The 19,693-nt window shown below is 40.0% G+C and overlaps 1 protein-coding gene across 6 annotated transcripts in view; it reads left to right on the top strand.

The window, feature by feature from the left end:
* Positions 1–11,977: 11,977 nt before the first annotated feature.
* Positions 11,978–19,693, top strand: part of chl1b (cell adhesion molecule L1-like b) — a 61,739-nt gene continuing 54,023 nt past the window's right edge. For all 6 annotated transcript variants that reach the window (XM_042407615.1, XM_042407613.1, XM_042407612.1 and 3 more), the window contains exon 1: positions 11,978–12,343. The gene's annotated coding sequence lies outside the window, so the exon portion shown is untranslated. The remainder of the gene's footprint in view (positions 12,344–19,693) is intronic.

The following is a 19,693-nucleotide window of genomic DNA, read 5'->3' as shown; positions in this document are numbered from 1 at the left end:
GTGCGGCCTGAGGGCATGTTGATGTCATCTGCCTGTCAGACACAATGACAGGAAGCCTCGCTGCTGCCGGGAGCTGCACGTTAATGAATGAGTGCATGACTGGATGGACTCTGCTGGTGGATTCATCAGGTCTTACAATGAAACTGGTCAAGGCGGAGATAATGGACAGAGAACGCATTAGCATTTTCATGGATATTTGCGACTTGATATGTGCTATGATATATCCTGTGTTGATGATAAGCTCTGCACCACCTTTTGTGAATCCGTATTGCTTTTCATTAGCGCTGGTGTGATGCTGTTTGAAATTCACATTGCAATATCAGGAGCCGCTCTCGAGTGCATCTGGGGGTTGGCGCAGCGGCGGTGTTGCTTACTGCTCATGCTCCACCCTTGATCCTCAGAGACACAATGGAGCTGCAAGACAGAAAAGCAAGCAACTTCTTCAGAGTATTTTTGGAGGCTCATGCAAATCAAGCCTGTCTGTGTGTGTGCGGACTTTGTTGCACAGACAGATTTATCAGCAGGACCTTTTGTGATCATCCCCATCCTCCAGCACCTATTGGCTCCAGCACAGGGAGTGGAGACAAACACATGTGCTCTATCCAGATTATACCTCATTTGAGATCTACAATAGCCGCATTAGAGCATTTAAATGGAGCCTTGAGTCGTCAACCTTCCCGCTGGTGACAGGTCACAGATGCACAGATTGTTAACTGACCGCTGATCGTTGGAGCAAACTGCAGGATCAGACATCCATGAATGCTTTTAAGAGTTATTCTCCCTGATAAAAATAAATCCCAACCTCAACTGCTTACCGCTGCCAGACAACATTTAATGAGATGCAGCCAGATTGCTAATTGACTTCCTGAATTCCACGTAGCCTATATCTCCATGGCAACTAAACCAGCCACCTCTTTTCATACTAGTAGGAAAAGGAGAAAAGTTTTTTTTAAAAGCCTCCATTCACTCTGTTCTCTTTTCTTCTCGGAATAATACATTGATGATTACATTTCAACTCTGTACTCATTCCCAGATAATGTTATTATAGAGAAATAATGAGGTTTAATCAATGCAACACATGATTACACAGATTATATCTGTTAGGAGCATGAGTATTAATGACTCAGATGTACAAGGCAGGACTGTGAAAGACAGAGACTGTGAAGTTAAGGTCATTAAAAGAGAGATTGTCGTGGGGGGAGAGGGAGGAGGAACTGGGCTTGTCGGAGTGTCTGGCTTCCAGCTGACACCAACATGGCCCTCTCTGTTCTCTGTCAAAGTGACATCAACCAGTCCTGAATCACTGCTGCCGGCCTCCTGACAGCACCTCTGTGAATCCCTCTCCCTCACTGACACACTGACCCCCCCCCCCCCCCCCCCCCCCCCATAGATCAGATCATGTGTCCACATCAGACGGGTAACAAGATCCAGGATGTCTCGTCCAACTGCAGAGACACAGGAAATAGGCTGTGCAGGAACATGCTGTAAATTGCACGATAACACGCTGCAGACACCAGATCCTCCAAACAAACTCTTGATTTGGTTTTGGTTTTGCTAAGCTGGGCTCTTTGGAACATACACCTCATCTCCTCTGATTATGTTGGATGTTGACATCAGAATAAACTTGTATTTTAAAAATACGTATTTCTCAGCCTTAGCGTCCCGACCCCATGTAGGGTCAAAAGATGGAAGATGAGGAGGTTTCAAAGACTCATATAGTTATATATATATATATATATATTTTTTTTTTTTTTACATTAAAGCGGTACTCCAACAATTTAATATTGTGCTTCCATATAGTTCAAAGATTTGCAAGAGACAGATTTCAAATAGAATGGTTAAAACTGAAGGATCAGTGGAAAAGCAATCCTGACATAGTTCCAAAAGTGAGTCAAGCTCCAAAAACACTGGATTCTACATTTCCTACTGTGCAACTAATATCATACTTTTGTTAAACAGCCACATCTTTTAAACTCCGCACCTCTTGTTAGTACCACAGGCTTTCCATTATAGATTTGTAGTCCCAAAGCCAAAGATAAAAGTGTTACAGTTTTTATCAACACATAATATCTAAATCATGTGAAAGATGGCAGGATGGACAGATAAACTGATTTGTGTTTTAATGCACAGTGTTAATCAACAACATGTCTGCATCTGCATCTGCAGAAGGACACATTATATGCCTCTTATTAGCAAAAGATCCTCTGCTGCCTATCTGTTTTTCAGCATTTGATTTAGCTGTTTGACCTGCTGCACTAATTATGAGCATCTTGTATTTTGTGAATGTGAGGTCTTTGGCAGTAACGTTAGCTAACATTACCACCTCTTAGAAGCAAAAAAGTAAAAGGACTAAATGTATCCACAGTCCCTCTGAAAAATAGACAAGCATTAGCAGCCAAGCTTAGACAGATTTGTATAAAGATAAGCCAATGCTGTGTATTTGGATGTACACTTAACATTTCTTTCAGTTCAGTTTATGTTTGTGCTTATGTTTGTGCTAACATTAGGAATGAACACAGGATTAATGTAGGCGAAATGTTGGCAAAACAGATCCTTTTCCGTTAAACCTGCCATAGTCAACAACACTAAATATGTGAACTGTACACATTGAAGATGGTGTCAAATGTGCCCTCTGTATGTGAATAAGATATAGTTATTGTGAATGAAAATGAGACTAAAATTTCACTGACAAAAACTTAAATGCCTCTAAAATGAACACTTTTTTAAAAGGCTGAGACGTAGCGACTCCTCATGACTAATAAACTGACCTCTAATAGGTTTACTGTATAATTTCTACTTAATCAATAAGGGGCTTCCTCCATGCTTTTAAAAATGGAATACAAAAACATTTCTCAGTATTCTCAAATTCACATGACAACCATCTAACAACCTGGGTCTTGAGAAATTTGGGACCCAAAAAAGGGCACAGTATAAAAAAAAGGCAAAGAAATCCTGATGCAATGTCTTCTAATTGCTAAAATTATTTTTCCTCTAGCTGAAAATGTCATTGTCACACTTGAAAATGTCATGATACCACACTGAAAACTCTGTCACGTCATGTGCAATATCTGATGCAAATGTCTTAAGTCTCACGTAGCTTACAGACAGCTGCTGGTGATTACAGATGGAGGAGGAGGAAATACTTCAGCAAACATAACGTACATCAACATGTATGTATGCCAACAGATGTGGTATTTGAATATATCTCCAGCCTTAGCAGATAATAAGAGATTGTGTGAGTTTTCTCTTTGACTAATGCTCCCAATATTAAAGAGAAGGTGTGAAGACACTGAAGCAAATGTGTGGGATTATTTCTATTGATTTCCATTGTTTCTCTGTAATTAGCCCCAGGGTTCAAGTCTTGATTAGATGGGGTTCTGGATCTAAAGTTATTGATTTGTTGGTAGACTGCTTTAAAGCCATTCTGCTAGTTATTATCAATCCCTCCTGCTCCCCTGTGGGTAGCGTTTGCCCTGCTACAAAACATGTTAGTCGCCCCTCAGATTGCTCCTGAAAACATTTAATTGAAACAGACAAAATAACACTCCTGTTATCCCGTGGGCCCATTTCTATTACCTCCGTATGCACGTCCCCTGAGAGGGAACCGTGTGTAACACCGGTGCATTGTTCCCACCTTCAAACCTCATCTTGGAATAATCATACAGCCTGCAGGGCCTGTCAGAGCTGGAGATGTGTCTTCCTATTGTAATAAAGCTGCTGTATGACATCTTCCTTATCAGAAAGCTGATGATGTTTTTATCCGCATCACCCATTCACACAATAATAAATTACTATACAAACACTGCTGTGTGTAAATGTGAACTCTTGCTTGTGTTCCCAGAGATCTGATACGGCCATGCCTGTCGACCTCTCTGCCTGAGTATAAGCGGAAAGGTAATTATTTGCATGATCACACAGTCATTGTGTTGCATCCAAGCACAGAGAAATTTAATTATCTAATGGTAAATTTTTTCACAGGAGGAGAGTCCTCCATCTTTTCTCGCTATACTGATTCATGTCTTTCACCGAACAGCATGGTTAGTTGCATTTTTAAGTGTTCCAACTGTGTGCGAAGATAAGCTGCCTCACATGTGAAATAGTATTTTACTTGTTTGTTAAATATGTACAACACTGAATACGGTGCCAGTGTAGAGCTTCTACTGTGCTGATTTGTCTCTTGATTCTCAACAATAAAAAATACATCAAAATATATAAAATATATATATACGTATAAATACATCAAAATACATTTGATAAAAGATTAGGAGTATGGGTCTCACACCACAGTCAAATCAACTGTCTCATCACACTAGCCACAAAATGCTAAGGAGCAACAGACAGCTACACTCATGTGCCCTCATAAAAACCACACATGCTCACATCTAATGATCGCACTTCATCTTTATCAAATAGTCCGGCAGTTATATTACTGTAGGAAGAGAGGGAAAGCTTATTCCCTATTTCCTCCTTTGTTAAATGATTGACGGCCCGTTTGGCACCAGTCTCCCATCTCAGCTCAAACTCATAGCTGCAATATTTGGATTGCTATGGAAACAGCTTTCATACTGTGAGCCCCCCTCCTGCCTTCATCCAGACACTACGGTATCTCCCAGCCTTTATTGGGTGAGAGGATGCTCCTCGTCGCTCTCATAAAGAGAAAATGATTCTACGAAGGCATATGATGAAGCTCCACTAGCAGAGCAATGCGTGGTCTCTGGGGAGAGCGCCTACGCACGGAGCAATCTGCCAGAGGAAAACGCCCTCTCCCAACCTGCTGCTGATATTAATTACGAATCGAATACTACGGCTGTGCCTCCAGCGTTTCCTGTGTGATGCGGGGAGGGGCTGCGAGGCTGCTCGTCAGGAGCCACAGGGAAGCTACAGATGTTGCTCACACATTCTTATAGTAGAGAGTGGGAGAGGCTCTTGCTTTATTCTGATCTCTTTGCTGCGGGTGGGTTGATAAGAAACGAGACACTGGAAGTCTGTGCAGAAAGCCTTCATGCAATAAATTACAACTAAGGTTCTTTATGTGTGCTATAGTAATATTTCATTAAGCAGTCTAATGCACACAAGGTTAAAGCATAACACATTAATAAATAAAAACTATATTTGGCAGAGGATATGACAAATTTATGCAATCTGTATTCTGAAACATGTGCTATGCAGGGGATCAGTGGTTATATTGTTCAATAACTGAACATTTTGGGAAATACACTTATGTGGCTTTCTTTCTGAGAGTGAGATGACAAGATCGATACCACTCTCATGTCTGTGTGTTAGCTGTGGAGCTGGAGCCCAGATGTATTTAGCCTAGCTTAACATAAAGATTGGAAGCAGGGAAGAACAGGTAGCTTACCCAAAGCTCAAAAATATGCTTATCAACACCTCTATAGCCGTCTGATTAACAGAGTGTATCTTGTTTGTTTAGTCTGTACACAAAAAGAAATGTGAAAATACCCATTTGTGGTCCTATGATATAACATGTTAATTAGTGAGCTTTACAGGTATTAATGGATGTATTTTTTATGTTTGGACAAATCCAGATTAACCTTTCCCCCCTGTTTCCAGTCTTTATGCTAAGCTAAGCTAACTATGCCCTGACTTCAGCTCTGTACTTAACATGCAGACATGAGAGTGGTTTTTTAGCTGCTTGTGCTTGAACCCAATAGCAACTTTTTGACTTGTCATAGTAAGAAAAGCACAGATGTTACTAATAACATTAACAATGGCTCTGTTCTTTTCAAGTGTCCCAATAAGCCATGACAGTTTGACAGAGAGCCAGATAGATTGAACACATATTTCGATCCTAAAAATACACAGAAATGTTTTGCTGCTCAAACTCTGCTGAGAAAATAATTCAGGACATGACTAAAGGTTACCTACAGGAAAAGACAGGGGCTAAGCAACAACACATAATTAGCTGCTTGAAAACCCTTTTTTGTGTAATTTCTCTGAATGCCTGTATATGATAGAGCAATTAAATTTGCTGCATGTTCTCGTCAGTAAATGCGTGTGCGTCTGTTGACCAGCAGATGTGGGTGAACGACTCGCAGCTCTTTAGACACACTTTTGATAAAACACTCTTTCGCAAAGAAGATTTGCCTTTTCTCTCCAGCAGCTTCAGAGCTGACAAGCAGCACTTTAATCCACCCTGGCAACTTATTGTTTGTATCTGCGGTGTCTGAGTTTTATCTTGTGCTGTGTTGTGCTGTTTTCATTCTTACAGTAAAAACTGAGAATTTATTTTGTGTCTGGAGTTCACAGTCAGACTGGCAGAGCAACTCATCACGCGTCATAACACTTAGTCATTTCTGCCTTGGTGATATTCATGAATACTTGAAGCGTGAAGTTTTTCATTGTGCTGCATATAGGATGGTTTTTACTGTATAGTTGCCCTTTTGCATTGTCTTCTCAGGAAAACTGCTCTAAGTGATGACTTTAAGGGTGCCTGTGTGGCTTGTATTAATTATAATGAAGCCACCAACTGAGCGACAAGATGCGGGGGGAGGAGCTGCATAGGAGTTGGTTCGTAATTCCCATCAGTGGACTACCACTGCTTCACAAGGTTCAATACCAGCCCTTCCATTGTGAAAAAAAAGACATGTTTTCTGTTTGTTTGTGTCGGTGTGAAATGACACTGCAAATGCAAGTAAATGTATTGGATCATCACCACCTCATTCACTTCAAATAAATATCAGCAACACGTATATAAGCAAAATGTTCCAAATTGGGATAAATGTACTTGAATGTTTAATCCTTTGAAATGGCCTTTGAATTCCGCTTTAGATAAATAAAACACTGTGTATCACTGTTACGGGCTTTTGGCAACACAATCCATCTTAATTTTTGATGAAAGCCTATGGGCTGACTGGTATAGAGCGGCAAGCAGCACACAGCCTGCATATTTACTTCCAGCTCATTTATTCTCATTATGCAGCCCTGCAGACGTCAATGAGGGGATTTCTGCCCCACAGTGATATTCCATGATACAGAAGGAGAGAGAGAGAGAGAGAGATGGGGGAACACATCAGGAAAACAAGACGGAAGCGGAGCGATGGGGGGTGCATTCATTCATGCTTTGCCCGTGAACTTTGACACCTTTGACAGAGGTACCCTCTGTTTTCAGGCCCTGCTTTGACGGCACCAGCTCATTCTTTTCCCCTCAGTCAGTCTCCGTTGGAAATTTCACATTCTCCGTCACGTAATGAGGCCCTGCCCTGTCTAGCTTGGGAGATACTATGATTTCATATCTTGGTTTTACTTCCCTGCAGTAATTATGCTGCATATGTCCAACAACATGTCACCTGAGAAATAATGCAGTCTGAACATATATTATTTCTGAAGCAGAGATATCATTACTGGGTATATTTTAGTCATACCACTTTCTCATAAGGCAGCCTTTATGAGGGCTTTATAAGTTGTAACTGATGGCTTTATTAATGGTTAATAAATAATCTACCAGTGCTTAATGGGGGGTTTTTGGTTCTGAAAAAAGACTGCATACAATCTAGATCAAAATCCATTTATTAATAACCTCTTCACACTTACAACTGCAGATTAGATTAATTAAAACAATTTATTCATGACCTATTAACATTTATAAGTGCATACTTGATGGCTTATTGGAAACTGAGTGACCCATGAGCATTTATTAATGGTTTACCAACAATTATAATTGTATTACTACCAAATAAAAGGGCAGCCAATTGAATTTTTCACAACCTGGCATCCCAAAATTTGTTCTTAATAAGTAAGGGATAATACCCAATGAGGTATAAGTTCCATGGTTGTAATGTATGAGGCAGAGAGGCTAAGAAGCCTTAACAACACTTAAAAGCACTTGGTTTGAATACTTACATCTTGTTTGCTTTTTCTGTGCCGTTTAATTACAGATTTAAAAACTGAGGTTAATGAGCAGAACCTGGTGTTGCTAATTAAGTTCAGGGCAGTTAGATGTCAGTGGATGCTTGCCCTCAAGCTAGTTAGACTTGACAGGCTGTAAACTCTGTCTCTGGTTTCCACAGCTGGACCAGAGCATAAAATTCCCTCAGCATGTAGGGAATCTGTACTGTTCTTCTCATGTTTTGCAATCCTTAGTTTATCTTTAGCTTTCTTTGTGTCGTCTCTCGTTGGACTTGATGTTTTCCATTTATGTCCATTAAAACTTACATATGTACCCTACAGGTTAAATGAGATATTAAAGTCATTCATTCCTCTCCTTCAATCTGGTGTTTATTTCTTTATTCAAGAGTTGTTTGTGTTAATTAGCTTACTATAATGAAGCCCTTTTTTCAAACTGCTAGGTTCTGAACCTTCAGTACTGTTGCCATGGTTACCTATAGTTTAGTGCAGAATGGCAAACACACATACATCACAGGTGTCTGGTTAAACTGCCCGATTATTAAAATTTAAACCACACCTACCAACCAATGAGATTCCAGAAATTTCAGTGGCCATGGTATAATGACTTATAACTAATCAATAAAGCATTAGTGAATAATTGACTTAATATCAATTATTTAAACTTTTAACCCTTTAAAAAGGTGCCTTATTAGACAGTAGTACCATTTTAGCTTGCATTAACTATATAAAAGAAAACAAATCATAGTCAGCCATGATTTGTATATATTCTATTATTAAGCATTTCTTAAAATAATCAAACTGTTCTTTCTTGTGTTTTAATTATTACATTTACATTATTTTACTTTAGGATCATTATACTGAGTAAAATTCAATAATTTGTTTTGGTGTAGTTTGCATTAAGAACTCATTTTTAGGATGGTACCATCTGTAAAATAAGAACATATAGTGAATCAATGTACATATAATTCCAGCATTTAACCTGGGCCTCTGTAAGGTCAGCTGAGAACTGGGTCTTAAGCTACTGTATCACATTTACCGCTCACAGATGAGGCAGTTCCTGTCAAAAAAAAGGAAGCAGATGTTCCACAAAATCTAATTTGATTTGATAAGGGCACTCACTGTAACACGGAGCACCTCACAAAGGTATCTTGTTACATTTATTGCTCAGTCAAGCCATTGTATAATCCATTCAGTGTGATTATGATACCCTAAATCAGGTTATTTGGATTCAAGTCAATCTGTTCACTTCCCTTCTTTGTGTAACAGAGAGATCTTAGTCTCCCCGCTGTGGTGCCAGTTGGATGAAGATGAATCCACAGTGGAGAAGCCAGGGAGGCAACCTGGCTCAGAACTCATGACACATTACCTTTAGCCCCACTGTGTTTTGACCAGTCGCTTTTCAGGTGTTTCCAGCACATGTGAACCAGTTTGCCACAGGAGAGTCCCTGTTCCTCATGTTTTTATATGTTTTCTATATTTGCAAGGAAAATTCTTTCACCTGGGTTGTGTTTATCTCCAAAGAGTTTAAATTGAAACAATGTCCATGCATGGATTCGGCACCTTAACCATCATTGAGGACAGTGTAGCCATGTTTGCTTTATATTTTCTGGCAATTCAGTGGTTACCTGGTGGGAGTTTATGTTCCACATTTGAAACTTTATACATGATGGGTGTTTTATGGACAGATTACAGTTTGTACATTTAAATTTGACTAGTTTTAGGCCAATATATTAATCATAGGTAAAGAATTCAGCATTTCTCCACCAAAGTGTTATTCCTGGCAGTGTGGAGAAGGCTTTGAAACGGCATTTACTTTCATCTTGGGGAAATATAATATACAGAAAATATAATTGGACAGTAAACTGAATAACTAGAATATAAAATATCTTTTTTTTGAGACTTTTACTGTGGTGCCAGTGGGATTACAAATGGTAGTATATTGCAAAACACCATTCCAGCGATGTAGTATTGCACTTCCATAAAGAGACACCAGAGGCCAAAATACCCTGACTTTTACTTTGTAGCATGGATCAAGCTCCCACAACATTGTATTCTACATTTCCCATAATGCAACTCGATAGCCTTGATTATTTTTCAAACTCTGGAAATCTCCCTCCAGAGCCACAGAAAACATTATACAATTGTTTTCACAGGCTGTGTAGAACTCCTCATGACACGTTAACTTACCTTGTAAATATGTAAAATAAGTGGGGTGCTGCTTGAATAAATGGTCGTGTTACTAACGGCAACTGCATTGTTCTGGAGGGAGAAAAAAAACAAAAAAACAGGCGAGGTTTCAGAAACTCATCACAGACCACAGCACAGGTGACAGGTGTCTCCACACACTGACAATCAGTCATAGATTGAGGTGGAGGAGATAGATGTGAGCGGGGAGAATTGACGTTGTCTAGGAGGAGAGAATGCCTTGTGCATAGCAATTTAAAAATATATTTTCCCCCCTTTGAGTCATAATGTATCTTGCATTCTGACAGTATATACAAAATTTTCAGATTTTTGATTTTTGAATGCACTTTTTATTACCTTATATTGTTTATTATATTATTTATATTATTATATCAGAGAACAAACAGATGTACACCACTGACTGAAGTGAAATACAAAATGACCCACTGAGTTAGAGATGGCAGAGGAGTGAGCTTCTGAACATTTACTGGCAGTGGTGATAAACCCTTCCCACCTCATCATTTCCAGGTTGGAAATCCACTCCATTTCGGTCTGTGGGTCTGAGGTTATTGAATAAATTGATTTCTCGCTGACCTTTACTACCCGCTCCTCCGATGCAAAAAGTTCTTAATGATCTGCTGCTGTCAGAGGTGCTGAAATCACAGATCCCTACAGAGGCTATTAGTCTACAATACATGGGCTGGAATTATGATGACAGGAGTGAACATCGTTGATATACAAGAGCTTGACACAACAGTATGAACACCTGTTAATGTATTGCAATCCAATGCAACAGCCAAGCAGTGACTAGCTTGAAATGCCTAGTTTTTCATGTTTATTAATTCACAATAATTTATAATAGTAATTAACAAAGCTGAAACTCTTTATATTTAAATCATATCTTTCTAATCTCAACATTGATATAGTTTTTGTTTTATTTGTTGTTTATATAGGTACTAATATTGTTTTCAGTTTACTGTTTAAGATTTACTGTTGTATTTGCTGTTAGTTTTAATGTGGTTTGCCAGGTTTATTATTCCCAGTGCATATTTCAGTCACAACTCTTGAATAACCACATATAAGGGATCTTCATCAGTGTCTTTTCATGTTATGTGTTTATGTTAAAAAACAAAACCTGGATAATATACTGTACCATGATTGGTTTAAAAGTGTCTCAACTGTCTTGAATATGGATATTGGTATTGACCACAAAAAATCCTTTACCATGTAAATGCAAGTTTGACTCAGTAACACACAGTCCAACTTGTATTTACTATTTAATGTGACTATTAATATGTACTATGGTTTTGTACTACTTTGTACCTTGAAACACAATCATGAAAAAAGAACAGGGTTCCTGCAGTAGGCAACGTTAGAGAAGAGGACTTAAGAGTGGCTGGGGAGACAGTGGAAAAAGAATGAGACATATTCCGACTCTGTTATTACTGCACTGTTCAGGTCCCTTTGAGCAAGGCATTTATAATCCAACTGTGGCTCAGGGGCCCTCAGCAAATAGTGAGCTATTACTGGGCAGCTCCCAGTGGCCAATGTCCGATTATGTGTTTATATGTGCAGTCTGCTGTGTGGACTGGTATGAGGCAAGGGTAGTGCTTTGCTCATTCGGATTGTACTGGAAAAATGTGGAGAAAAATAACGTCAATAACAAGTAATTAAAACCAATGGAAACTACTAAATGAATCCATAACCTGTCTGAATTGGGATAGGGTATTCCAGATTATACACCATAGAATATAATGAACATCAAGTATCTCAAGCTCACTACTGAGAATAGTAGAAACAGTTTTTTAAATTTAAATCTTATTTTCTCCCATCCGTATCTGAACAGCATCCACCCAGTGGAGTTTAGTGCTCCCCTCTCCTCCGCCCCCTCCCACTAAAACCAGCCCATTCTGAAGCTTGGGGATAATGTGGCTGTCACTGTTTTGGGGGCTGGGGATCACTTTAACCCGGTCACAACGTGGGCAAGTTGCGCACGGTTTTTCTGCGTTGCCATGGGTTCTTTTTTTTTCTAAAACCTATTGACTGCGATAGGGTCCCTTCTTTTCTTTGAGTCTGTCTTTGTGGAGGAGGAGGAAGAAACCGCTATTACTTTTCTGCTTCCAGAGGCGGGGGGAGCGATAGTAGCAGCATCCAGGGGAGGGGAGGAGGTACTCCGGTTCAGACCAACTGCGAAGCGAAGCGGCGTAACAGTTAAACCCCTCTCTGCCCTCTTCCAGCGGCGCAGAAAATTCAACTTTCTGAACGGCTGCCGCGACATGAGTTGCGTCTGAAGGTGAGTGTCTGGAATTTCTGTTTTTTTATTTGGCTAGAGTAAAATATGTGTATCAATTTTGATATAGTTTTTAGTTGTGGCACTTGTTACAAATTTAGCTAGCCCTCAACGGCGGAGCTCAGTTGATTCGAGGAGGCACCTGTGTGGACTATGTATGCTACTCTTCGTGGCAGGTGGTTGAAAATTGAAATAAAAAGAGGAAAAAAAAGAGGAGAATTTGTTACAGGGAGATGTGGTCATGACTGGTGTTTTAATATAGTCAGTTTTTTCATGAGTGGAATAATAACTAGCAACATTTTTGCTCATACCTAGAGATGTGGGAGGTGAACTAGTGGAGGGCTAACCTAGCTTAACCAGGTTAACCCCACCTAGCAAGAGCTGAATTCACACTGCTTCTTTCCTCTTTTAGCAGAAAATGTTCTCATGAAGCTCTCACACCATTTTAAATTAACTAAATAATGTTACAGTGGACAAATATGAATGAATGTCTTTCTGAGTAGTGATGCCTGATAGTGATCACTGAGTGAGGATAATACTTTGTCATCCCTCTTATTCACCACTACACTGCCCATGACAGCAGTGATCTCAGCCTGCTTATCACTGACTCTTATGCTGAAAGCTGAACCGCAGAACTGAATCATACCTTGTCACCCAATGTGGTGAATAGCATTATCTCATTCTGAATTGGCAATAAACGCTGTCATGTCATCTTGCAAGTGACAGGCACAGGAATAGTTGTAGTATAGTAGGAAAAATGCAGATATCTATGTAAGCCTGGTAACTATTATCTTGTGTGCAGATTTTTATAGAGAAAGTGCTTATATGCCATTTCAGCAGATTTATTCTTGTACTGTGAAAAGGTAAGTGGTGTCACATGGCACTAGAAGCAGCCTTGAAAGTCTGTAAGACTTTACTCAGATTGAGATCGAGAAAAGGTGAATTTTTTTATTCTTTTTTTTTTTCCTGGCCTTGTCCATCTTAGCTGACGCCTCTGACAAAGCTTGTGTTTTAGAGAAAAAAACAAAAAAAAATGGTGTTTCCACAGACAAAATACCTCCCATTTCTTTAATCATTTCCCACACTTAAGGAAATTGCTCTTCATTAGATTCAGTACTCTTCCACAAGTGTAAAGCATGCATGACACGAGATTAGAATGATTGATGAGACTTCAATGAGTGTGATTAAAAGCACATTACAGTGATGTTTAAATCAGAAGATTGGTGTTGTGGTTGTTACCTATATCTTTGATAATTGATGGGGGTGTGGATGGAGCAGTTGTGCGTTAGGCTTGTGTGCTTTGTTGCATTTATAGACCTGATATATCTCATGCGGTTAACATAGTGATTCCCTCAGTATGAATATTGTATGAACTAATGTATGCAAATTTATCACACACTGTGTGAAAGTGCTGCAAATTCAAATGTTGATTTCCTCAGTGTTGTTGTGTGGTGGCTCATTACAGATGATGCCTTTGAGGGAATCCCAGGAAACAGAAATGTTTCATAGTTTACCCATAATTTTATATTTGTATTCCTTTTGATGCTTCTGCTTTATTGTTCACAACACAATCAACTTGGCCTATATTGTCTGTAACCGTTTGTGGCACATTTCCCAAAAATGTACAAGTCTAGTGTTGTAAACAAACACATTCTCACCACTCCTCATAGCACTTCTATCAGTTCTAGTAGTGCTGCTCCTCCTGATACTGATCGTGCTGCTGTTTAATGTTAAACACAAAGACCTTCTGAAGGTCAGACTGCCATTAGTGAATGTAATCATCTCAAGCTGCTCTTCAAGAAGAGCAGATCCTATTTATGTTGTCCCCTGTTCATCCCAGCAGGGCATGCCATGTGCACATAGGTACAACAGCACTCATAGTCCGTAATTATCACACACCAGGTAACTTGCCTGAATTTAATTTCTAGGCCAAAGACAAGAGCCTCTAATGGCACTTGTCATCACACGTGGTCCCCAGCCTCTCTGTATTCAGGGCAGTGGTGCTTTGTGTCCAGAAGTAGGTCGAATGCTTCTCACCAAACAATTTGAGCGAGAGCCAGTAATTGGACAAGCAAAGTGTCGACCATCTCCCAGCCGGTCCATGTCAGCCAGCCCTCTTAATATGCAGCTCCAAACTGACGCATTTCATGGACCTTTTTCATCCTTTTAATCATTTAGATTACAAAATGCAGGAAACAGAACATCCTTTGTAACTGCAGACAGACTCTTTCTTCATGTTTGTGGCTGGCACACTCAGCTGACTGTGAATATATAACAAATGTCTGCTCATGTGCTGAGAAACACCCTGTCACAGTAACTGTAACTATGCAGATCAGACTTCCACCTGCACATCAGTGAGGCTTTACACAGCGTGGTGTCTGGTTCTCTTTGGTGCACACAGATTGAAACTCAGCCACACAGACATGTGATAAAAACGTCCAGGCTCACACCTTGCTGTGCTGTTTTTGTCTTTTGCACAGGCATCACAAACTGGCAGCACGTTCTGAGGCAGGAAGTGCATTAAAGATGTGATAGATAGAAGGCTGGCTGTGATTTGGGCTTTACCTGTTAATACAGGTGTGCTTACAGTATATGTGTGCGCTGTATTGTCCTGTATACACCATGAGAGAGGTGGGGGTTGAGGGTGGGATGGAGAAAGAGAGAGGCACAGAGAGCTCTTTCTTTGTGGCTAGGCTGCATACACCTGTGCAGACTGAAAGATGTATGATTCATTGTGGCCAAGTACCCCACCCTCGGTAATACATGTGTGTAAGCTGAGACATAGAACACTGAAACCTGGATTTTTCCTATTTGATTTAGACGGTTTATTAACTAATATAGCATGTCTGCATTTCTACCTTTTCTATTTAGTCATATGCCTGATTTGTAAACTTGAACCACTCCAAAGTATTTGTCGGTGTCTTATCTGTGCACAGTCTGTAGTAGACGCATCTCTTAGCAGCATCAGCAATGTAATTTCAAGGTATAATTTGGTCTGTCTGTTGGAATCGGGAGTATCAGATGGCTATTAGAGATTAGAAAAAGCAGCCTGCCAACAGTGAGCAGGAGTGAATTGCAGCATCAGACTAATTGCTGCCCTGTTATCACCCCATCTAGAATGTGTCACTGCAGGTAACGCAAAAACGTGATCTCTAGGATGAGTCTGGCTTACAGCCGTGTGAACAGGTATGCTGATCCATGGGTATAAAGTGTAAACCTAAACTATGATGAAGACAAACATTGCACTGATGCCCGATGGTGTTGAGATGTTAGAGTGTGTTTCCCGGTGTGGCTGGCAGACACGGCGGGAAGGTGTGGAGCCTACCAAGTACCCAGGCTCTAATTGAGGTTCAGCTCAGGCTCCAGCACTACAAGCAATTACAGTGATGGCTCGTGCTCCCTGTGCTGCAGGCGGAGTTGAGAGTGCTGCGGCGCTATGCCTTACCTGAGTCCTCCTCTTTCATGTTTGTTACCGATGACAGCCGGAAAGGCACACTCTAGCCAGTATGTTCTGGAAATGTGTTTGGTAACATGAAATATTCATTTCCTTGCCTGCTCTCTGGCAATGTGCATATTTATTTACTACATTTTTTTATGATACCTGTGACCGGTTCAGAGGAGATACAGGAGTGTTGGAAATGATTCCCTCCTTGCAGCCTCTGATGGGGGATGGCGGAGGAAAGGATATGCAAAGATAAGAGATGCTGATCATCAGAATCAAGGTTTATTTCTTATTAAACAGGCCACTGCATCATTGGGGCCACTGGGTGAACATGATCAATGGCTTCTCGCACTACACGGACAATTAATCAGTAAAGTTAATACTGAAGGGCAAACTGGGGGTGAGGTCAATGTTATCTCATATGTTCAGTGCTTCTTTTCCCAGTAGGAGGGGATAAGAGGTCAGTATCCAACATTGGTCATGTGCAACCCACATATCCCTGCCTGCAGGTATATTTTAGTGTGTCATTGTTCTTTTGCTGTGATACTGAGACTGTTTTCCCACAGCTCAAACATGTTACCCAGACATATTGTCAATTGCTGCCAGCTGCACAGCTTGCACGCATTTCACATCTTTTCATAATGTCTTGTGTTTACGTGTCATCATTCAGAAAAAATAAAAATGTCTCGTTGATGTTGTTCAAGCGACAACATTTACACACATCTTCCACTTGTTGTGTTATTATCCTCTCCTCAGGCTGCCATGTGTTTTTCATGGGAATTTTCCATCCTCTGTTGGATTCAATGAAAGACAATATGTGTGGTTATTATTCCTGCCTCCTATTGCTTTAGAAAATTGTAAGTTTTACGTTTAATTAATCAATTTAGATTATGCTCACATGAAAACCATAACCAATAAAGAGAACCAAATATGGGGATGTTTTATGAGAGGAATTTTAATCCCACTGTGCATTGCTGTCAGCTTCAAACTCATTTCCCAATCTTATTGTCCCGATTCTTGTATGCCTGCTAAGATTTATAACACCGCTGTTATATCACAGGGTACATATCCTCTAAATTCAATGTTTATGTTAAAAACCTTGGTGAAAAGGGCAACACCACCATAAGATTCTCCAAGGAACAACAAACATGACAGCTATGCCTCGAAGAGTAAGAAGTTATTGCCCTAAAGTCACTGGGACACAGGGATGATTTCCATTTCAATTGCAGGCTCAATTTGGGATAACTCATGCATACAGAGGTAAGGCGAACAAAGAGCAGAGGAATAAAAGTGACAAATGTAAAGAATAGAACCGGGGAACGCAGTATCATTGGCTTTGTGTCCCATGAAGGGTATTGTGTGTGGCTGCATGGATAAGGTTCCAGGGGGACCCTTGGGAGGTGGAAGTGAAGGGCACCGAGGATGAGGGAGGACACATGTGACAGGCAGAGGACACAGAGAACGTACCAGGACAGACGTGAAACACGCCTCTCACCATGATAGTGGTACTCTTTGATGGAAATGCCCATCACAATTTCTCGGAGCTTGAGATGTTAGCTACATATTGCTTGTTTTGTCCAAAATCCTGACATATTTAATTTACAATGACATAAAACAGAGAAAGGCAGCAAATTCTTATTGTTGAGAAGATGGAACCTGAAAATGTTTTGCATCTGGCTTGATGAATCACTTAAATGTTACCTGATTATCAAAATTGTTGGTGATTAATTTTCCCCTCAAACATATGATTTCAGATAACTATTGAATTTCATGTGTACATAGTGATCATCTACACAAAGAATAGCTACTTTTGTTCACCATAATGTTGTCACAGTCATCTGTAAATCAAATGAGAACCAACTCAGTTTAGTAATCTGGAGATAAAATAAGGTCAGGTAGCTCACTCCATTACATTTGTTCACTAAAACCTCGTCATAGTTTACAAACTTGAGAAAGTCACTGAAGAGTGTGAGGTCAAAAATACTCAAAAAAAAAGGTTATTCTCAAAATTGTGATGTGTTAGTGTACAAAATGTGTACTTGATCGTTTGTGTGAGATAATAAATCCCTTAAGTGCTCTGGCAGTCTGTCTAGCAGTAGGTGAGTAGTATGTGTCTGTGTGACAGGGTCTGCTGTGAGGCCAGCAGTGCTCTACATCCAGAGGCTTCCCTCGGGACCTCATTACACCATGTTGGGTACTGTAAGTGGACGACTGGGAGCCCCAGGCCAGTGCACCTCCATGTATGTTGATTTGGTGTGAACATGTGAACCTTGGTATCTGCTCTGCATAGTAAGAGCCTGTTTACTGGCCCAATGAGGCCTGGAGTCAAACACAGCACTATCCTCCAAATTGAAGATTAGAGAGCAGATCAAGCATGATTAGAATCAGGGAACAAAGAGGCTAAGCTGCTGAGTGGTCAGTTTGCTAAGTGGGCTAACACCTGAGCAGGAACTGTAATCCTTATATTGTTTTCTGTTGCAGCATTCATTTGTCCCAAATTGTCTTTAAGGGCCAATCATAGTTGGAGAATGTGCAAGCATCATATGACCTAATCTTTCCCTCCTAATGGGGATACAAGATTTTATAGACCTTCATTCACAATATAACATTTTGAATAGTCTGGTGCTGTCATCGGCCATGAGGTGCACAATTTTGTCGCAAGTTCATAGAAGTCTTTTGTATGTGTCAGAACGTAACTGTTAAAATGTAGGCTAACATTTTATATTTAAAATGTACATTCAGTAACGAGATAGTTTCCGAAAGTCTTTGCAGTTGCCCTTTAGGGTTTTCCACAAAGAGCCAGAACTCAGCATGTCTGTTTCTTGATGTACTCACCCCCAGATAGAGCAAATGTTGAGTGCAGTAATCTTGCCAAGCTGGTACAAATCCAAATTAATTCATCAGCTTGGGGGAGCTCCACTCTCCATTTTTACAAGTGTGACCCTGCAGACCACCAGCTATGAACTACAGACCTTCTTGACCTCATTATTTTTACAGTGTCAGATTTTTTGGGTAGAAACCAAGACTCCTTACAGAACACGTTTTTATGGCCTCATACTGGATTGCAAACAATCTCACCTTGTAACATTTTCTGCGGTTTACAGTGGAGTTTTAATGAGTGTCAGGGGATGGTTTTGCTGGCAAAACGAGACCAGTCACAAGATCTCATTGTGGTTAGGTATAGCTAGCTGTTATGATGTTGAATAGCTTGGTGCTAAATTACTAAGCATTTTAGTCCTATTGTCTCATTGGAACACACAAGAGGGCAGCAGTAGGGGTAAATACTGTTTAATTGCATTAGCTAATCAGTGTAATGCAGGCTTTCCTGAACACAACTACTAGAGAAAAGCTAAATCTGAGTGTTGTGCTCATTATGAAATTCCAACCAATTAGCATACACTACGACCGGAATTATCTTCCTTTCAGAAAAAAGCATGAAAACACTGTAACGCAGTATCTTGGAACATTGTTTTACTTTCAGAGGATAGTGAAGTAGATAAAATATTGTATGTACACTTTTGATGTGTTTTGTGAATATTGTACATGGCCTCATCTGTTTAAATCTTGTTTCTCTTTCGTAGTAGAAAAATAGTAGAAAATAAAAGTAAATAGATTACAATAGTAATCAATAGTTCCACAGTTAGACTCACACACGCTCTTCCTACAATGCTTTTAAGTTTTTTTCAAAATAGCATATTTGCTTTGTTTCTTTAGAACTACAGCTCCAGGGTCTTTCTATTGGTCATGATCCCAACAGTGAAAACAGACTAGATTTTTATGCAATGTGTGTGAAATGTGTTTCTTCAGAGCAGAGGCAAATACACAATCTGAAATAAACCAGTTTAAAAAAAACGCAGAACCTAAGAGGAAAATATGCCAAAGGGAGAGGTTTAGGAAAATAATGATGACAT

Source organism: Thunnus maccoyii, chromosome 3 (genome assembly GCF_910596095.1).
Source record: "Thunnus maccoyii chromosome 3, fThuMac1.1, whole genome shotgun sequence".
In the NCBI taxonomy this organism is placed as follows: Eukaryota; Metazoa; Chordata; class Actinopteri; order Scombriformes; family Scombridae; genus Thunnus; species Thunnus maccoyii.
The sequence above is the reverse complement of the archived record's forward strand: the minus strand, read 5'-3'. Positions and strand labels throughout refer to the sequence as shown.